The sequence below is a fragment of the Cinclus cinclus genome, chromosome 35 (genome assembly GCF_963662255.1).
Source record: "Cinclus cinclus chromosome 35, bCinCin1.1, whole genome shotgun sequence".
NCBI lineage: Eukaryota > Metazoa > Chordata > Aves > Passeriformes > Cinclidae > Cinclus > Cinclus cinclus.
This window is the reverse complement of record NC_085080.1, coordinates 221,408-241,187: the sequence shown is the minus strand read 5'-3', so window position 1 is coordinate 241,187 and position 19,780 is coordinate 221,408.

Here is a 19,780-nt window from a genome sequence, read left to right as displayed (position 1 = left end):
TGTTCCACAAAAACAGATTCCATCTTATCCCTGACCCACATGGAGTGATTGCATCTGTCACAGGGATTGGGAATAGTTTGTTTCTTTATTGCTGGCTCTTGTGCTGCTTGTCTTATTATAGTTAGTTCCTGCATTGTTCACTTGGCTTGTTCACTCCTTATTTCTTGGACTCTGTTCCGTGCAGCCAGTTGCCAGGGGTATCATAATAAGCACAGTGAAAACAATCCTCAGGAATTTTAACTTTCTACCTTTCTCAAGGCCCCTTGGGTTGCAACCAAGGGCCGAGATGTCAATCTTCTCAGTAGCAAAGCTTTTCTCCTGGGATTTGTTTCCTTTTGGTACCCTTGGCCTCATAAAGTTTGGATGAGCCATTTTAACTTTTTCTGTTCCAAAGATGGCACAAATTATTTTTAGTTCTGCAGCAGTGCCCTATCTCTCCCTAGATTAATCAGCTGGTTTTCTTAATCCATTAAAGCTCCAGAGATATGCTACTACAACAAGATTTGCTTGCACACAATTTCAGTTACCAGTCCTTTTTACTGCTTCTTTTTCTGCTATGAAGTCAGGGTTAATTATTAAATCTTCGTCACCACCAATAGACACACTCGCAATGCCAGTCTGTGTCACAAACGAGTCTATGGCGTGGCACATAGATATTTTTCCCACAACAATTGTTAATTATGATACACTGGTCTATAATATTATGGATTGTTTGTTCTTTAGCCTGTACAAAAGCTAATATGGCGAGGATTTGTTGATCTTGGTTCTGGATTAGTTGGATGGCTGCATAAAAGGTCCCATTTTTACGTCTCAATGACGTTCCAAAAAAATCACTAAAATTTTGTTCTAAAGTTAGCTCTTCACGTACTCGACCTAAACAAACCAAACAAATTGTCTCTCTTTTTCTTCTGCCCTTCACAACGAATTAAAACAACAGGTGCAAAGAACATAAATCCATGGGTGACACTTTTAGCCTTGCTTAATACATTCCCAGTGTGATAATAGTTTTTGGACCCTCTCAATAACAGGCATTAGCAGTCTCTTTTTCTCAAGCTGCAGCTCCTCCTTTAAGTCAGTTACTGTTGATTGCTGGAGTCTCCTGAGAAAATTTTCAATTTGCCTGGGCTGTCCCATTGATCAAGGAGGCGTCTAATTCTTTCCCATCAGTGCTGTTCTACCTCTAGGCTCAATGGGTTTGCAGTCAGCAGCTAATCCAGGATGCCTAAATTTCAATAATGCATCTCTCAAAACAATTTTAAAGTGGGATTTCAAACAGTAAATACTAGAAAATAACATTTTTAGTCTTATCAGGGATTCATTGTAATTCCTATGTGGTTTTGAACCTAAATGGAGAGATTGAATCCATTTTTATGTCCTTTTTAATCTTACTTTTAGGTCTCCTGCTACTGAAATAATTTCCCAGTCTTTATTTTGTGTTGGTCCTTTTACTCGTGAAGCATGAGTCCAGCCTTTTTTTGCCATTCCGACTGCAGCTTCTGTAGTTAAAAGAACCAGAAAAGGTCCCTCCCATCGGGGTTCTAAACTTTCTCCTCTCCAGCATTTTACAAACTCATACGGTCCTGGTCGGATAGAATGTATTGGAAAATCAAGAGGAGATGTTTGAGCTAAAATGCCTTTTTCTCTCAATTCCCTCAAATTGTTTGCAATGGTTGTAATATACCCCTGAATGGTTTTGTCCCCAACTAGCAAGGGATCCATTGTCATGACTTGAGGGTAAGGCAGTCCATATAACATCTCATATGGTGGGATCCCAGTTTCAGAGTGGGGCTTGGTTCTTATATTTAACAGTGCTAAGGAAAGACATCTGGTCAAAAGTAATTTGGTTTCTATCATTAATTTTGTCAGTTGTTGCTTAATAGTTTGATTCATCCGTTCAACTCGTCCCGAGCTTTTGGGATGCCATGGGGTGTGATATTCCCAGGTAATTCTTAGTGCTTGTCTAAAATTGTTAATTATTCTCGAGGTAAAATGAGTGCCTGGATCTGAATCAATAACCTGTATTAATGCAAATCTTGGAATAATACGTTCCAAGAAAATTTTGGCTGCTGCTTGAGCTGTTGCCTGAGCCGCAGGAAACACTTCTACTCACGGAGTCAATTGATCTACTATGACCAGTAGATATTTCCACCTGCCTATTCTGGGTACTTCAGTGAAATCCACCTGGATCTTTTCAAACAGCCTATAGGCTGTTTGACGGCCTCCAGAGGGAGGACTCCTCAACACCTTTTTGTTCACTTTCTGACATGTGAGACATCCTTGAATAATCTCCTTCCCAATTTCAAATATTCCTTTGCACACATAAAATTTGAAAAAGTGGTCACAAAGTGCCCTTGTTCCCCAGTGAGTCCTTCAATGTAAATTGCTTAGGGTCTGTCAGGCTAAAGGTTTTGGTACCACTTTCCTGCTGTTGGGCAAAATCCATTCTCCTTCTTTCAGGGTTGCCCCTAGCTTCTTCTGCACTTCCCATAACAACTCCTGAAGGCCCCTCTCCTGCTAATCTTCCAAACTTTTCCAGCTTCCTCCTGATATTTCCCCAAGATTAAGCTACAAATTGTGTTTTCAAAAGGACCTGTCCTGCTGCTGCATCAGGGTTGTTCTAGTTTCAAAGACAGGTGTTTGCTAAGGAAAGCAGAAGCCTCCCTTTGGACTGAAAAATGTGGTCCTTCCTTCCTACAAATTATTATGATTCTGGAATTAAGGGAGCTCTTAGACAAAGACAGGGGGATAGGAATAACAGTTCTTTACTAGCCTATTTAACAAGACAAACAAGAACAACAACAGCTATGAAATTAGCCACAAACAGAACAGTAACTCAGTCCCAGTCCCTTTCTGTCTGCGGGCACCTCTTCCCTGAGCTGCAGTTCCCGGTGCTGGGGGCGGGCAGGTCCCGCAGAGCTGCAGGAGGGCTGGGGGTGATGGCAGCGCTGTCCCAGGGGGAGAGAGAGATGGAGAGAGCCCTTGGCTTACTGTGTTGGTCCTGAGGCTCAGCAGAGTGCTGGATGGTGGCAGGTTACAGCAAGAAGGCTGCAGTGCAGGGTCCGACAGCAGTGAGGATGGCTCCCGGCACTGCGATGGCAGGAATGGAACTGAGGCGGTGATCGTCCTTCTCATCTGATCTCCGTGGGTGAAATGGGCTGAGCCAGAGCCTTTTCTTTCCTTTTCTGGCTGTTTGAATTTCTGTTTCCCTCCTCTCTCCCCTCCCCCTTGCCACCAGGGCCCAGTCAACAGGTATCTTAGCATGACAATGGGGAAAATTCCAGAGGGAAAAGGGAAAGAACCAACCTCTAACAAGAGTCTATGCCTGAGTATAACTGCAAATCCTTTCCTAATCTCTCTAGCCATTCTGCCGGGGACTCATCCTTCCCTTGGTGCTCACTCAGGGTTTTCCCTGCATTTTGTCCCCTAGGCACTGCCTCCCGAATTCCTTGGACAGTCATCCACCTGAAATGCCTCATATTCTGCCTGTGTTCCACCTCCTGATTATTCCAATTTGGATCTGTAATAGGCCATTTGTGATCTCCCTGGTCTGGCCCTTGATGATCTCTTTCCCAGCCCCTATTCCTGAATGTCCAATCATTTCTCGCTCTTCCTGTGTAAACAAAATTCCTAAAATAGATTGCAACTCCACCCAGGTGTATATATCCAGCCCCAAAAGCTGATCTAGTCATTTTTCTACTCCACTAGGATCTTCTAGCATCCTGCCCATCTCTTTTTTAACTTCTCTAACATCCCCCATATTCAGGGGAGCACTCACATAACCAAGAGGACACTCTTCTGGGGCCAAATTTGCCACTGGAAGTTCTCTAAAATAGTATAATCTATCTTCCCTTTCCACTTCCTCATCCTCTCCGTCACTTTCTTCCCCCTGTCCCCATCTGCTTCTGGTTCTGTGTGCTACTGGCTCCTCCTGAATAAGGGCTGCACTGGGGACTAGGGGCTGAACAGGCTGGTTGGGTTGTCTGTAAGGGGTGGGAGGTGATCTAAGGGATCCCATGGCTCTGGTCTGTCCTTTTTTTCTGCCTGTCCTTTAGTCTGTAAAGGATATAATGGATAACCCTCATTTTCTTGCCTTTGAACAAAGAATTCAGCCTTCCCCCAGGGAAGCCACAGGGCAGCATATTCACTTTCCTCCTGGTTAAGAGGTTCTTTTGAATTCACATGCAGATTTAAAGCCTGACAAATCCAATCCTCAAATGATTCAAACTCTGGCCAGTATAAGTTGTCTGCTCAGATCTTTTCCTTTGACCACTCAAACATACAATAAGTAGTCACTTTCTGTTTACTTTTTCTCTTTGGGATTCCCTTCTATCCCAGGATCCTAACATGATCCCCAGTGGCCTGTCCTGAGGAATGCTGCTCCCCTTCTGGGAATCTCCCTCTTGGTTCCCGGGTTCTCGCAAATTTTTCTCATCATTCGCAACCCCTGGGTCAGAGGTTTTACTTTTCCTCTGAGCCATCCCTGGCAGCAACAGACTAAGAAATTCTCTTTTTCTTAGTCTCCTTTAGTCTCCCTCACTCATTTCGTGGTTCAACTCGCTCTCTCAATGTTACTCTATTACACTATCTCATCTCTTGCCAGCTACTTATCTCCCTCCTAATTCCCTAATCTCCCTCTTGCTTTATCCTCCCTGACTTTTCTTTCTGCCAGCTTCTCTCAATTCCTTGTAATCATATACTAAAATTTCCATCTACTGTCCTTTCAAAAAATAGTTGAACCTAACTCAGTTACTCCCCTCCTAAGGGAGTAGCTCCTTTCTCCTCAAAGACTTTTCCCGTGAGTTCTTGGGCTGGGACCTTCCCTCCCGGGGTCTTCACTCGTTCTTCCCTTTCGCTTCCCTCCTTTCCTGGCCGGTCTCCTCATGGAGAACCGGAACCGCGATACCGGGAGGTCCGCACTCGTTTCGGCTACCGAGCCATCTCAAACATTCCTCACTCACACACACAAGCATGCAGCCACCCACCTTACCTAACCCCGTGGTACGTACACGGCCCGCATTCCCACGTGGTTCTTGTGCACAAGACGGTTTACGGGTACTTTACCTTTGCCAGCACACCTAAGGGAGCCTTCATTTTCCGCACGTCCTACTGCTACCTTCCTTTATTTATGCTTTATTTTAATTTGGAACTCCTTCTCCAAGAGAGCCTGGTCTAACCCTGGGACCACCTTAATGCCAGTGTGGGGTTTTCCTGCTGTGTCCAAGTACCCGGTCACTGGCTGGCACCACAGGTCCCCAGGCCCTCTGCTGAGCCATCCCTCCCCTACAGTCAAGTTTATTCTGCCAAACTTGTCTTTTCTCTCCAGTCGACCACTAGGACCACAAGAACACATTGTCCTGAGGATGTCAAGATGCCTGCTCTTGCTGGAACATTCCTGTTGTGTGACAGCCCTGGAGGCAGAGCGGGCACGTGTAGGGATGTGGGCTTGTAACCCTGGTGCCAGCTGTTCTGCACACATCAGAGCTCCTGGGATACTGCCCGGCCCGGGAGTTACAAAGCGTCCTCAAGGAATCCCCATGCATTAAAACACACGAATTAGCATGGGATTTTCAGTTGTTTCACAGGTAATCTTTCAAAAGGCCTAAACAAGTCTCACATGAATTGTTCCTCTCCCTGGCACGTTCAGTTCCGCCCCCCACATGCCTCTCCATCATCCCAGGGCAGTGGCAGGAGGCGGGTGCTCACGCGGAGCCCCGTACTGTGGGGAGAGCGCGGCACAGACCAAGCCCTGCCGCCCGGGATGGCCGCAGTCCCGGGACAGCGGGGCGGGCAGCCAGGGGCCGGCCCGGGGCTGCCCACGGCTCCTCTGGCACCGCTGCCACCCCCCGGCCCTGGGGCTGTCTGTGCTCCCGGCTCCACGGAGGCAGGGCCGGGGCCGTGGCCCCGGGGAACACAGGACGGCACGGCCCGGCACGGCAAGGATCGGCACAGCTCGGCATGGCACAGCAAGGCACGGCATGGCTGCTGCCCCTGTGCCACGGCGGCCCCAAGCCGGACGGGCCCAGGAGGGACTGCGGGAGGGACTGAGGAACACACCCCGTCCCCTGCGTGCCTCAGAAGAGACTCCAGGCCCACCGCGTGCAGCAGGAGGGACACAAAGCTCCGGCACGCTTCTGGGAGCCCACAGCCCTGTCCACATCTGAAATGAGACCCCAAAACCCCCTCATGTGCCTCAGGAGAGACCCCAGCACCCTGCACACCTTGGGAGAGAGCCCAAACCCTCTGCATGCCTCACATGGGTTTCCAGATCCCTTGTACAACTTACCGGGGACTCCAGTGCCCTCCATAACTCAGAGGGAACCTAAAGCACCCCTGTGTCTCACAAGGGACCCCAGCCCCCCCGTGAACCTTATGAGGGACTCCAAAGACCCCACGAGCCTTACAGGGAACCCCAGCCCAGTGACACCAAGTGTTCTGACCTGGAAATCTAGTGTGGTTGCAGCTGGGTTGTGGCTCAGGATCTATGGCCCTTCCCTTCCCTTCCCTTCCCTTCCCTTCCCTTCCCTTCCCTTCCCTTCCCTTCCCTTCCCTTCCCTTCCCTTCCCTTCCCTTCCCTTCCCTTCCCTTCCCTTCCCTTCCCTTCCCTTCCCTTCCCTTCCCTTCCCTTCCCTTCCCTTCCCTTCCCTTCCCTTCCCTTCCCTTCCCTTCCCTTCCCTTCCCTTCCCTTCCCTTCCCTTCCCTTCCCTTCCCTTCCCTTCCCTTCCCTTCCCCACCCTCAGGAGCAGCCCCTGTGCATTTCCCTGGATTGGTGATACCCCATCACTTTGGTCCTGTCAAGTATGTGCTGCTCAGGGAAGACCTTTGTTCTGCCTGCTGACATTGCTGGTCAGGCTGTGTCCCTACACATGCTCTCAATGCCTTCCCTCAGTTCCTAAGCATGCCAATGGATGAGGCCCAGGCCCAGATGATGCCATTGAAGGAGATGTGCCCTCAGCCCAGGGACGCTCAGCATGGGCTCCCCCAGCCCCTCGGGGCCCCGCTGCTGCTCACAGCAGCCCCTGCCTGGATTCCGGCCTGCCCACACCGAGGGCATCCATGGCTGCTCCTGGACATGGAGCTCAGCCAGTGCTGGAGCTGTGTGGGCTTAGCTGGTGGTAGCACCCGGACACTGGGCTGACAATTCCATCTCTTTATTGGGATAAAACAATGGGCCATCACCTACCCAGGCAGGGAGTGGAGGGAGGGGGCAGGGATCACCTTCAGGGCTGTTTAGAGGGCAGGGCCAGGGGGCTTAGGGGCAGAGGAAGGACTGTGTTGGTCTCAGCTGGGGAGGGAGGGTGCTGGGCTGCTGCTGCTGGGGTCTCTAAAACAACACGGGCATGGGTTGGGACATGGCAGAGGGAGATCCTAAAAGGGAGTGAAGGCAGCTTGGAAATACCCATGGGGAGAGGAGATGGCAGTGGGATCTAGAGGGTAATAGGAGGTTTCCTTGTAGATGGCCATTTTGGGGTCCACTTCTCAGAGCCATTGTGAGGGCAGCCCAGGCCCTTCTTCCTGCTGGGGGAGCCGCTGTAGCTGTGTGAGTGTGAGCTGTAGCCGCCGTCCATCATCTGATGTCCAGAGGTGCTCCTGAGGAGAGAGGAGTGTCTGAGGCCCCAGCTGCCGGTGGCACACAGGGACCCTCGTGCACAGCAGGGCCCAGAGCTGGCAAGGCTCCCCAGCACGGCTGGAGCTGCTGGCACACCTTGGCCCAGCTGGACAGCTGCCCCTCAAGGCCCTGCCGAGCAGGGGATGGCTCTGGGCAGGGTCCCTGGCCAGGAGCGGGCCCCAGAGCGCGTCTGCCTTTCAAGGGCAATCTGCTCCCTGCTCTTTCTCCTCCCCACCTTGCTCTGCCTCTGCCCGCTGCTCCTGGGGCTGCTCTTGCCCACGCAGCCTCAGTGGCAGCCAGCACTGCCTGCAGCCCCAGCGGGCTCCAAAGGACAAGGCCCAGCAATTAAGAGGCCAATTAAAGCACTGGGCAGCAGCACAACCCTCAGCACAGTTATGTGCACAACCACTGACCATCCACAACTCCACAGCAGCCTCCCTGCGAGTGTTTCCTGTCTACAAGCAGCCATCAAATGAAGATGTGTGTAGGGCAGGGAAACAGAACACTCACCGTTTTCTCTTGCAGCAACACCAGATTCCAACACAGCACAACATGAAGACAAGTTCCCCGCCAGCCACAATGGCAATTAACTCAAGCAAACAGCGTGTTCCCTGGCAGACAGCGCTTCCAGTGCCCTTCTGGGAGCTGGGAACACGTCTTGAGGTGTCGGCTGCATCTGTGGGAGCGATGGGGAGCGTGAGCCCGTGCTGTGCTCCACTGCTGAGCTGGCAGCCCGCTGGATACGGCCAGGACATTCTCTGTTTCCCCCAGAGATGGGGCCTGCAGGCACCTTGCCATCCCTTGGCACAGGCTGTGCCACCCAACACAGCCCAGAAGGCCGGGAGGAGGAGAGCCCGGGGCCAGTGCAGCTGCTTGGGCACTCACTCCTTCCAGGGACCCGGGCCAAAGCCATCCCTGAGCAGCCACTGCCAGCCCCGACCCTCCCTGCCCCGTGACAGCTCCCCCAGCCCAAGGGGACAGAGTCAGGCCCTGTCAGGACCCAGGGCAGCCCCTGCCCAGTCAGGAGCCAGGGCTGGCTGTGGCCCTGGGCCCGTGGCAGGGCTCCCACTCGGGGCTGCTCCTGTGCCTTGGGCCTCTGGGCACTCAGGGCAGCTCCAGGAGCAGCTGCAGAGGGAGGGACCTTGGTGCACGAGTCCCGTTTCCCGGGGGCTGGGAACGAGCTCCAGAGGCCTCGAAGCCGAGGCGCCTCCAGCTTTGGCTGCTCCCAGGCTGTGCAAGGACAGGCCCTGGGGGAAGAGCTGCTGCCACACAGCCCTGCCGAGGGCTGAGCCTGGCACAGCAATTACCTCCTGTGCCTGTGCCCGTGCCTGGCATCACTTTCCCTCCTGCAGCAGAAGCTGCCACTGAGCCACTGCTTCCTGTGAGAAGTGGCTCCTTCCTCACAGAGTTTTGGTCCATCACTTGACAAAGGAAAAGGGGCATCTGGATCAGATGGGACTGTTCCCCATTTGGGTGGTAGCATCTTCAGGAGGCAATGATTGGCAAAGTCACAGGAAAAGATCAGGAGCAGGCCCAGGCTCTCCAGGCTGGCCAGAGCACTCCCTCCTCTAAACTGCCATCTCTCCTGATCTACCCCAAGAACAGGAAATTTCAGGGGATCTCAGGATGTGAATGGCCCGTGGGACACTTTGTTCTCCCTATCAGCTGATGCCAAATGCTTCCCTGCAGAGGCTGGGGAGAAGCTGCAGCCAGCCCAGGCTGAGAAACAGCCCTGCAGGGTGTGAGAGCAGGAACCGTGCAAGATTGCCATGAATCCCTTCCCACGGTGCTGGGCACGGCATGTCCAGAAGTGCAGAGAAAGCCCCTGGTTTCTGAATCTCAGGAGAAGGCTGAGGGAAAGGCACCCACCTTGTCCTTCCTGCACATTCTTCTGTGTTTGCCTCAGGAATTCATTTGCGTCGAGAGACTTTTTGGATCCACTGTCTTGGGACTTTCCTTTCAGAGAACCTTAACAGGAAGTAGTTCCATTTCCCAGGAATGGATCCCCCAAAAGCAGTGCTCAGCCTGTGGGGTCAGCAGGGACACACTACTCACCCCTGCGATGGGAGCTGGGCTTGGGTGCAGCATCCAGGCCAGAATTTGGAGAACTCCTCCCTGCAGACACACCTGTAACTCATCAGCCACAGAAGCCTCTGTCATTTCTGCTGCTCTGCATGGGCAGGACTGAGCCACAGGAGCTGTGAGGGGATTGCACAGGGCGAGGGCACACACGTGCACGGCTCTGTCCTGGCACATGCAGCGATGCCCCCCTGGCCCAGCTTTGGGCTCTGAGCTGGCAGCTCTCCCAGGGGGAAAGGCCTTGACCTACCCTCACCATCTCCCAGAGGCTCAGTCTTGGATGCAGGTTGGGAAGCCAGAGCACCTTCCCCAACAGGTTCATCTGCAAAGAAAGGCAGGACAGAACAGCTCCCAGCACTGCAGGAGATGCTCAGGCTGCCTGGGGCTGGCAAAGGAGCCCCACAAGGCACATCCCTGGGCACAGCCCTGGGCCCTTCCCTTCCCTCTCTGCTCTTCTCCATGGCTGCACACAGCACATGGAAGGACACACTGGCATTGTGCATGGGAAGAGGACTGACAGCTAAATGCTCCTTCCTCCCACTGACAGCAATCCTGTGGGATTACTCGGGGCTCCAGAAGAGAGAGGGCAAGGATTCCAGAAACCACCAACCCTGAGATGATCTTAAGGGAAATGGCACATATGTGAGCTCTTGGAACATTGACTACTTATTCTGTCAGGAATGGCGAATTAAGAGCTTGCCTCCAGCATCTTCCAGCAATTTCAAGCCATATTCCAGCAGGGCTTCCAAATAATCCATGTCGCGATCCCAATCTAGAATGGAGCCCAGATCAGAAGCAGTTCCTTGGTGTGCTGGGATCCCCTTCTGCCTTAGGGAACTGGGCACTGCAAGGGGGTTGGGTAAGGCTGTGGGAGCCAGATGTGACTGGACAGGGCCAAAGTTGTAGAGGGGCCTGGGGAGCTCTGGGCTGGCTCTGGTCACTCTCTACCCTCTATGCAGACCCTGTGCAACATCACTGGAGAGAAAAATGAGGCAGCCCAGGGCCCACTGGGTGTTGTCCCTCTTCAACAGAGGAAACACTCCCTAAAGCCCGGGGAAAAAACTGTGCCAGGCAGTGTCAAAACTACACCCCTGTCCTTCCTGCCCTCCCTCCCTCCCTACTTTACTTCCCCTCTCCTTTCTTCTTTTGCCAGGGACAGATCCCCCAGACCAAGGGGACAGAGGCAGGCCCTCTCAGGACACACTGGAGCCCTGCTCTCCCCCTTTGCCCTTTCCCCACCATGGGCACCCCTTGCATCCCACCAGGTTTCAGGCAGTGACTCCAACCGAGGGACCCCAGCAGGACTGCTCAGTACCCGAGTGCCCTGAGCCTGCTCGGGATAATTCCTCTGGGCTGTGCTGGTCTTGTACGGGCTGTGCCTGCACTGCCAAGCAGCAGAGATGGCAGCTCAAGGCTGAGCAGGGCTCAGGCCCAGAGGCACAGCAATTACCTCCTGTGACTGTGCCTGGCATCGCCTCCCTTCCTGCAATGGAGATATTTCTTCTTCCATGAAATGCTTCCTTCAGCACAGCCTCCCCATCCACTTCTGGTGGGAGAAAAAGGGACAGCTGGATGAGATGGAACCGTTCCCCATTGGGAAGGTGGTACCTTCAGGAGGCAATGCTTATGAAAGGCATTGATAAGGATCAGGAAAAGGCCCAGGCTCTTCAGGCTACCCACAGCACTCCACTCTCCCAACAGCTGCCCCTTCTAATCTAGCCCAAGTCCAGGAAATTTTAGGGGATCCCAGGGTGTGCATGGGCCATGGAACAGTTTGGGCTCCCTGTCAGCTGATGCCAAATGCCTTCCTGCAGAGGCTGGGGAGAAGCTGCAGCCAGCCCAGGCTGGGAAACAGCCCTGCAGGGTGTGACAGCAGCAGCAGCGGGGCTGAGAGGCTGCCATGGATCCCTTCCCACTGTGCTGGGCATTGCGTGTCCAGATGTGGAGGGAAAGCCTCTGGCTGCTGAGTCTCAGGAGAAGGCTGAGGGAAATGCACCCACCTTGTCCTCCCTGCAGCATTTCCTTCAGCATTTGCCTCATGACTTCAAGTGGCTCCAGGGATTTCTTGTCTGCCCTGTGTTTGCTCTTATCTCTTGGAGGACCTTAGAGCAAAGTAGTTCCATTTCAGATGAATGGATCCCCCAAAAGCAGTGCTCAGCCTGTGGGGTCACCAGGGACACACGACTCACCCCTGTGATAGGAGCTGGGCTTGGGTGCAGCATCCAGGCCAGAATTTGGAGAACTCCCTGCAGACACACCGTAACTCAACAACCACTGAAGCTTCTGTCACCTGCTTCCTGCCAGGTTGTCAATGATTATTTGTTGGTGGGACAGTGAGAACATACCTGCAGGAGGTCCAGAGGGCTTCAAAACTTCATCCTGCCAGGCTAATGGAAAAGCCTTCCCTGGAAGCACATCTAGAAGCCAACCAAAAAGAGAAAATATTCCATTGTGCATCAGGGCTGGCTGTGGCCCTGGGCTCGTGGCAGGGCTCCCACTCGGGGCTGCTCCTGTGCCTTGGGCCTCTGGGCACTCAGGGCAGCTCCAGGAGCAGCTGCAGAGGGAGGGACCTTGGTGCACGAGTCCCGTTTCCCAGGGGCTGGGAACGAGCTCCAGAGGCCTCGAAGCCGAGGCGCCTCCAGCTTTGGCTGCTCCCAGGCTGTGCAAGGACAGGCCCTGGGGGAAGAGCTGCTGCCACACAGCCCTGCCGAGGGCTGAGCCTGGCACAGCAATTACCTCCTGTGCCTGTGCCCGTGCCTGGCATCACTTTCCCTCCTGCAGCAGAAGCTGCCACTGAGCCACTGCTTCCTGTGAGAAGTGGCTCCTTCCTCACAGAGTTTTGGTCCATCACTTGACAAAGGAAAAGGGGCATCTGGATCAGATGGGACTGTTCCCCATTTGGGTGGTAGCATCTTCAGGAGGCAATGATTGGCAAAGTCACAGGAAAAGATCAGGAGCAGGCCCAGGCTCTCCAGGCTGGCCAGAGCACTCCCTCCTCTAAACTGCCATCTCTCCTGATCTACCCCAAGAACAGGAAATTTCAGGGGATCTCAGGATGTGAATGGCCCGTGGGACACTTTGTTCTCCCTATCAGCTGATGCCAAATGCTTCCCTGCAGAGGCTGGGGAGAAGCTGCAGCCAGCCCAGGCTGAGAAACAGCCCTGCAGGGTGTGAGAGCAGGAACCGTGCAAGATTGCCATGAATCCCTTCCCACGGTGCTGGGCACGGCATGTCCAGAAGTGCAGAGAAAGCCCCTGGTTTCTGAATCTCAGGAGAAGGCTGAGGGAAAGGCACCCACCTTGTCCTTCCTGCACATTCTTCTGTGTTTGCCTCAGGAATTCATTTGCGTCGAGAGACTTTTTGGATCCACTGTCTTGGGACTTTCCTTTCAGAGAACCTTAACAGGAAGTAGTTCCATTTCCCAGGAATGGATCCCCCAAAAGCAGTGCTCAGCCTGTGGGGTCAGCAGGGACACACTACTCACCCCTGCGATGGGAGCTGGGCTTGGGTGCAGCATCCAGGCCAGAATTTGGAGAACTCCTCCCTGCAGACACACCTGTAACTCATCAGCCACAGAAGCCTCTGTCATTTCTGCTGCTCTGCATGGGCAGGACTGAGCCACAGGAGCTGTGAGGGGATTGCACAGGGCGAGGGCACACACGTGCACGGCTCTGTCCTGGCACATGCAGCGATGCCCCCCTGGCCCAGCTTTGGGCTCTGAGCTGGCAGCTCTCCCAGGGGGAAAGGCCTTGACCTACCCTCACCATCTCCCAGAGGCTCAGTCTTGGATGCAGGTTGGGAAGCCAGAGCACCTTCCCCAACAGGTTCATCTGCAAAGAAAGGCAGGACAGAACAGCTCCCAGCACTGCAGGAGATGCTCAGGCTGCCTGGGGCTGGCAAAGGAGCCCCACAAGGCACATCCCTGGGCACAGCCCTGGGCCCTTCCCTTCCCTCTCTGCTCTTCTCCATGGCTGCACACAGCACATGGAAGGACACACTGGCATTGTGCATGGGAAGAGGACTGACAGCTAAATGCTCCTTCCTCCCACTGACAGCAATCCTGTGGGATTACTCGGGGCTCCAGAAGAGAGAGGGCAAGGATTCCAGAAACCACCAACCCTGAGATGATCTTAAGGGAAATGGCACATATGTGAGCTCTTGGAACATTGACTACTTATTCTGTCAGGAATGGCGAATTAAGAGCTTGCCTCCAGCATCTTCCAGCAATTTCAAGCCATATTCCAGCAGGGCTTCCAAATAATCCATGTCGCGATCCCAATCTAGAATGGAGCCCAGATCAGAAGCAGTTCCTTGGTGTGCTGGGATCCCCTTCTGCCTTAGGGAACTGGGCACTGCAAGGGGGTTGGGTAAGGCTGTGGGAGCCAGATGTGACTGGACAGGGCCAAAGTTGTAGAGGGGCCTGGGGAGCTCTGGGCTGGCTCTGGTCACTCTCTACCCTCTATGCAGACCCTGTGCAACATCACTGGAGAGAAAAATGAGGCAGCCCAGGGCCCACTGGGTGTTGTCCCTCTTCAACAGAGGAAACACTCCCTAAAGCCCGGGGAAAAAACTGTGCCAGGCAGTGTCAAAACTACACCCCTGTCCTTCCTGCCCTCCCTCCCTCCCTACTTTACTTCCCCTCTCCTTTCTTCTTTTGCCAGGGACAGATCCCCCAGACCAAGGGGACAGAGGCAGGCCCTCTCAGGACACACTGGAGCCCTGCTCTCCCCCTTTGCCCTTTCCCCACCATGGGCACCCCTTGCATCCCACCAGGTTTCAGGCAGTGACTCCAACCGAGGGACCCCAGCAGGACTGCTCAGTACCCGAGTGCCCTGAGCCTGCTCGGGATAATTCCTCTGGGCTGTGCTGGTCTTGTACGGGCTGTGCCTGCACTGCCAAGCAGCAGAGATGGCAGCTCAAGGCTGAGCAGGGCTCAGGCCCAGAGGCACAGCAATTACCTCCTGTGACTGTGCCTGGCATCGCCTCCCTTCCTGCAATGGAGATATTTCTTCTTCCATGAAATGCTTCCTTCAGCACAGCCTCCCCATCCACTTCTGGTGGGAGAAAAAGGGACAGCTGGATGAGATGGAACCGTTCCCCATTGGGAAGGTGGTACCTTCAGGAGGCAATGCTTATGAAAGGCATTGATAAGGATCAGGAAAAGGCCCAGGCTCTTCAGGCTACCCACAGCACTCCACTCTCCCAACAGCTGCCCCTTCTAATCTAGCCCAAGTCCAGGAAATTTTAGGGGATCCCAGGGTGTGCATGGGCCATGGAACAGTTTGGGCTCCCTGTCAGCTGATGCCAAATGCCTTCCTGCAGAGGCTGGGGAGAAGCTGCAGCCAGCCCAGGCTGGGAAACAGCCCTGCAGGGTGTGACAGCAGCAGCAGCGGGGCTGAGAGGCTGCCATGGATCCCTTCCCACTGTGCTGGGCATTGCGTGTCCAGATGTGGAGGGAAAGCCTCTGGCTGCTGAGTCTCAGGAGAAGGCTGAGGGAAATGCACCCACCTTGTCCTCCCTGCAGCATTTCCTTCAGCATTTGCCTCATGACTTCAAGTGGCTCCAGGGATTTCTTGTCTGCCCTGTGTTTGCTCTTATCTCTTGGAGGACCTTAGAGCAAAGTAGTTCCATTTCAGATGAATGGATCCCCCAAAAGCAGTGCTCAGCCTGTGGGGTCACCAGGGACACACGACTCACCCCTGTGATAGGAGCTGGGCTTGGGTGCAGCATCCAGGCCAGAATTTGGAGAACTCCCTGCAGACACACCGTAACTCAACAACCACTGAAGCTTCTGTCACCTGCTTCCTGCCAGGTTGTCAATGATTATTTGTTGGTGGGACAGTGAGAACATACCTGCAGGAGGTCCAGAGGGCTTCAAAACTTCATCCTGCCAGGCTAATGGAAAAGCCTTCCCTGGAAGCACATCTAGAAGCCAACCAAAAAGAGAAAATATTCCATTGTGCATCAGGGCTGGCTGTGGCCCTGGGCTCGTGGCAGGGCTCCCACTCGGGGCTGCTCCTGTGCCTTGGGCCTCTGGGCACTCAGGGCAGCTCCAGGAGCAGCTGCAGAGGGAGGGACCTTGGTGCACGAGTCCCGTTTCCCAGGGGCTGGGAACGAGCTCCAGAGGCCTCGAAGCCGAGGCGCCTCCAGCTTTGGCTGCTCCCAGGCTGTGCAAGGACAGGCCCTGGGGGAAGAGCTGCTGCCACACAGCCCTGCCGAGGGCTGAGCCTGGCACAGCAATTACCTCCTGTGCCTGTGCCCGTGCCTGCAATCGCCTTTCGTCTTGAAGCAGGGGCTGCTGATGAGCGACTGCTTCCACTGGGAAAAGCTGCCTTCCACAGAATCTCTATGCCCATCTCTTATGGAAAAAGGAAGGGAGACAGCTGGATCAGATGGAACTGTTCCCCATTTGGGAGGTGGCATCTTCAGGAGGCAATACTTGTCAAAGACATGCAGAAGGATCAGTAAAAGGCCCAGGTGCTTGGGGATATCACAGGGCTCTCTCTTGCCCAAACCTGCACCTGTCCAGATCTACCCCAAGACCAGGACATTGCAAGGATCTCAGGGTGGGCCATGGTGCAGTTTGGGCTCCCTGTCAGCTGATGGCAAATGCCTTCCTGCAGAGGCTGGGGAGAAGCTGCAGCCAGCCCAGGCTGGGAAACAGCCCTGCAGGGTGTGACAGCAGCAGCAGCGGGGCTGAGAGGCTGCCATGGATCCCTTCCCTCTGTGCTGGGCAATGCGTGTCCAGATGTGCAGAAAAAGCCCCCAGCTGCTGAGTCTCAGGAGAAAGCTGAGGGAAATGCACCCACCACGCCCTTTCTGCAGTTCCTTCACAATTGGTTCCAGGATGTCATTTGAATCAAGCGATTCCTTCTCTCCTCTAAGTTTGTTCATCCCTCTTGGAGGACCTTAACAGAATGTCGTTCCATTTCAGATGAATGGATCCCACAAAAGCAGTGCTCAGCCTGGGGTGTCAGCAGGGACACACGACTCACCCCTGCCATGGGAGATGGGCTTGGGTGCAGCAACCAGACCTGGAGCTGGAGAAATCCTCCCTGCAGACACACCTGTAACTCAACAGCCACAGAAGCTTCTGTCACCTGCTGCCTGCCAGGTTGTCAATGATTATTCCTTGGTGGCACAGTGAGAACATACCTGCAGGAGGATCCAAGGGCTTCAAAACTTTATGCAGCCAAGGTAATGGAGAAGCATTCCCAGGAAGCTCACCTGGAAGAGAGCACTGATGAGAACCATTTCCATGGTGTGCTGGGATCCCCTTCTGCCTTAGGAAACTGGGCTCTGCAAGGGGCTCGGGTAAAGCTTTGGGAACCAGATGTGAATGGACATGGCCGAAGCTGCAGAGGGGCCTGGGGAGCTCTGGGCTGGCTCTGGTCATTCTGCCCACTCTTTCCATGCACTCTGCAACATCTCTGCAGGGGCAGCTGGTCAAGCCCAGGGCTTGTTGGGACACTCTCCCTCCCTTCCTGTGACATAGCCCAGCACAGAACTGGTCTTCCGAGTGCCAGCCCCTCCCAGGTTTTGAGCAGTGTCTCCCCCAGAGGAACCCTAGCGGGACTGCTCAGTACCCGAGTGCCCTGAGCCTGCTCGGGATAATTCCTCTGGGCTGTGCAGGTCTTGTACGGGCTGTGCCCGCACTGCCAAGCAGCAGAGATGGCAGCTCAAGGCTGAGCAGGGCTCAGGCCCAGAGGCACAGCAATTACCTCCTGTGACTGTGCCTGGCATCGCCTCCCTTCCTGCAGCCGAGGCTGGCACAGAACCACTGCTTCCTCCGGGAAATGCTTCCGTCTGCACAGTCTTTCCTTTCATTTCTGGAGAAAGGAAAAGGGACAGCTGGATGAGATGGAACCGTTCCCCATTGGGAAGGTGGCACCTTCAGGACACAATAATTTTGATAGACATGGATAAGGGACAGAAAACACCCAGGATTTTGGGACCCTCTGAGGCTGGTCACTTCTCCAAACAGCCCCTACACCTGAACTACCATGAGGCCAGGAAATTACAGGGGATCTCAGGGTGTGCATGGCCCATGGTGCAGATTGGGCTCCCTATCAGCTGATGCCAAATGCCTTCCTGCAGAGGCTGGGGAGAAGCTGCAGCCAGCCCAGGCTGGGAAACAGCCCTGCAGGGTGTGACAGCAGTAGTAGCATGGCACAGAGACTGCCATGGATCTCTTCCCACTGTGCTGGGCACAGCATGTCCAGATGTGCAGAGAAAGTCCCCGGCTGCAGAGTTTCAGGAGAAGGCTGAGGGAAATGCACCCACCTTGTGCTCCCTGCAGCATTTCCTTCAGCATTTGCTGCATGGCTGCAGATGGTTCCGGGGATTTCTTGACTGCTGTGTCTCGGATCTTTCCCGTTGGAGGTCCTTAAAAGAAAGTAGTTCCATTTCAGATGAACAGAATCCACAAATGCAGTGCTCAGCCTGTGGGGTCAGCAGGGACACACTACTCACCCCTGCGATGGGAGCTGGGCATGGGTGCAGCAACCAGACCAGGAGCTGGAGAAATCCTCCCTGCAGACACACCTGTAACTCAACAGCCACAGAAGCCTCTGTCATTTCTGCTGCTCTGCATGGGCAGGACTGAGCCACAGGAGCTGTGAGGGGATTGCACAGGGCGAGGGCACACACGTGCACGGCTCTGTCCTGGCACATGCAGCGATGCCCCCCTGGCCCAGCTTTGGGCTCTGAGCTGGCAGCTCCCCCAGGGGGAAAGGCCTTGACCTACCCTCACCATCTCCCAGAGGCTCAGTCTTGGATGCAGGTTGGGAAGCCAGAGCACCTTCCCCAACAGGTTCATCTGCAAAGAAAGGCAGGACAGAACAGCTCCCAGCACTGCAGGAGATGCTCAGGCTGCCTGGGGCTGGCAAAGGAGCCCCACAAGGCACATCCCTGGGCACAGCCCTGGGCCCTTCCCTTCCCTCTCTGCTCTTCTCCATGGCTGCACACAGCACATGGAAGGACACACTGGCATTGTGCATGGGAAGAGGACTGACAGCTAAATGCTCCTTCCTCCCACTGACAGCAATCCTGTGGGATTACTCGGGGCTCCAGAATTGAGTAGGGCAAGGATTCCAGAAACCACCAACCCTGAGATGATCTTAAGGGAAATGGCACATATGTGAGCTCTTGGAACATTGACTACTTATTCTGTCAGGAATGGCGAATTAAGAGCTTGCCTCCAGCATCTTCCAGCAATTTCAAGCCATATTCCAGCTGGGCTTCCAAATAATCCATGTCGCGATCCCAATCTAGAATGGAGCCCAGATCAGAAGCAGTTCCTTGGTGTGCTGGGATCCCCTTCTGCCTTAGGGAACTGGGCACTGCAAGGGGGTTGGGTAAGGCTGTGGGAGCCAGATGTGACTGGACAGGGCCAAAGTTGTAGAGGGGCCTGGGGAGCTCTGAGCTGGCTCTGGTCACTCTCTACCCTCTATGCAGACCCTGTGCAACATCACTGGAGAGAAAAATGAGGCAGCCCAGGGCCCACTGGGTGTTGTCCCTCTTCAACAGAGGAAACACTCCCTAAAGCCCGGGGAAAAAACTGTGCCAGGCAGTGTCAAAACTACACCACTGTCCTTCCTGCCCTCCCTCCCTCCCTACTTTACTTCCCCTCTCCTTTCTTCTTTTGCCAGGGACAGATCCCCCAGACCAAGGGGACAGAGGCAGGCCCTCTCAGGACACACTGGAGCCCTGCTCTCCCCCTTTGCCCTTTCCCCACCATGGGCACCCCTTGCATCCCCACCAGGTTTCAGGCAGTGACTCCAACCGAGGGACCCCAGCAGGACTGCTCAGTACCCGAGTGCCCTGAGCCTGCTCGGGATAATTCCTCTGGGCTGTGCTGGTCTTGTACGGGCTGTGCCCGCACTGCCAAGCAGCAGAGATGGCAGCTCAAGGCTGAGCAGGGCTCAGGCCCAGAGGCACAGCAATTACCTCCTGTGACTGTGCCTGGCATCGCCTCCCTTCCTGCAGCCGAGGTTGGCACAGAACCACTGCTTCCTCCGGGAAATGCACAGTCCTTCTGCACAGTCATTCCTTTCATTTCTGTTGCAAGGAAAAGGGACAGCTGGATAAGATGGA